The sequence below is a fragment of the Limulus polyphemus genome, unplaced genomic scaffold (genome assembly GCF_000517525.1).
Source record: "Limulus polyphemus unplaced genomic scaffold, Limulus_polyphemus-2.1.2 Scaffold444, whole genome shotgun sequence".
NCBI classification, from domain to species: domain Eukaryota; kingdom Metazoa; phylum Arthropoda; class Merostomata; order Xiphosura; family Limulidae; genus Limulus; species Limulus polyphemus.
The window spans coordinates 540,412-542,163 of record NW_013666054.1 but is presented as its reverse complement, the minus strand read 5'-3'; positions in this window follow the sequence as shown (position 1 = coordinate 542,163).

Below are 1,752 nucleotides of genomic sequence, written 5' to 3'. Positions count from 1 at the left end.
CCTTAACGTTTTGATCTATCATAGTAAAGCTTTCTTTGGCACACAACGAGAATTAAATCTACTGGGAACATCTTTCTTAGAAATTAGATATCTTTGATATAGAAAAAAAATTAACCACAACTGTGCAAAATTGTGATTGCTTTTTAGAAACAAAAGACTTTGTCCTGCTGCCAAATTATCGATTTGTTTATTTTTTTTTACGCTTACATTAAAAGAGACGCCATCCTAAGGAACCCCTTCCCCCTTACAATTGTAGATAAGATTTATATTGCTACTGGAACGACACAAAATGGGACGAAATTTTTATACTTCTTTTCCAAGATTAACTTCACATCAGAACTTTTACAAACAAATGGTCTAAAAGAACCGATTGAATCTATAGACATCACGACACAACTTTTCATTGGCACTATAAATATAATTTAAAATCAAACGATATAATACTTTACCATGTGTGTGTGTGTGTGTTTTGTAATTCTACATATATTCCTCGTTATATATATAGCGTTTATAGTTGTCTATACACTTCATACATGTAATGTTCTAGCGATCGATTCTAAGTTTCCTTTTCAAGGAACTCTTTAATGCTTATTTTACAAACAGTCTGACTCGAAGATTAAAGGTGTGTGTAAAAAACTAAGCAGTCGTACACGTAAAGTATAGCAAAATTGTCCTTAATATTTGACGCTTTGATTGCCATCCAAAGCACATACCATAAATCAAATTTAAATTCATGAGGAAATTTTTGACAGTGTGTACAGCCCAATTAATACAGATGCGTACCTAGCCTTTGTGAGAAAATTAATGATGATAACTGGATAATTTTCTTACACGTGATGACATTCAAAGCAGTATATCATTTCTGGGGCAAACTTAACATTGGCATGTATTGTTTTATCAATATTATTGTGTTATTTTCAATTGTATACATATATAATCAGTCCCATGGTGAAAAGTTTTGAAACTGCGAATGAGTTTAACCATTCATTTTTATACATATAGTACTTGGGGTAAAGGGGAGATATGGCAAATATATATATAGACTAGTCACCAAGAAAGAAAAGAAAGATATTTAAAAGAATTGACGTTTCATAATATTTTTGAAATAATTACTAGTATATAAAAGATGCATCAAAAATAGCGCCCCTAAGTGTAAAACTAAGGAGTACATCAAACGTTCCAGGTTATTTCTTTCAATACATAGCACATGTGGATGTTTCATGTTGTACTGGAAACACCTCATTCCAATCTTCTTTGCATACAGAGCTTCTCAAGCGTTCCAGGTTATTTCTTTCAATACATAGCACATGTGGATGTTTCATGTTGTACTGGAAACACCTCATTCCAATCTTCTTTGCATACAGAGCTTCTCAAACGTTCCAGGTTATTTCTTTGAATACCAAGCACATGTGGATGTTTCATGTTGTACTGGAAACAACTCATTCTAATCTTTTATACATACAGAGCTTCTCAAACGTTCCAGGTTATTTCTTTGAATACCAAACATATGTGGATGTTTCATGTTGTCCTGGAAACACCTCATTCCAATCTTCTTTACATACAGAGCTTCTCAAACGTTCCAGGTTATTTCTTTGAATACCAAGCACATGTGGATGTTTCATGTTGTACTGGAAACAACTCATTCCAATCTTCTATAGATACAGAGATTCTCAAACGTTCCAGGTTATTTCTTTGAATACCAAGCACATGTGGATGTTTCATGTTGTACTGGAAACAACTCATTCCAATCTT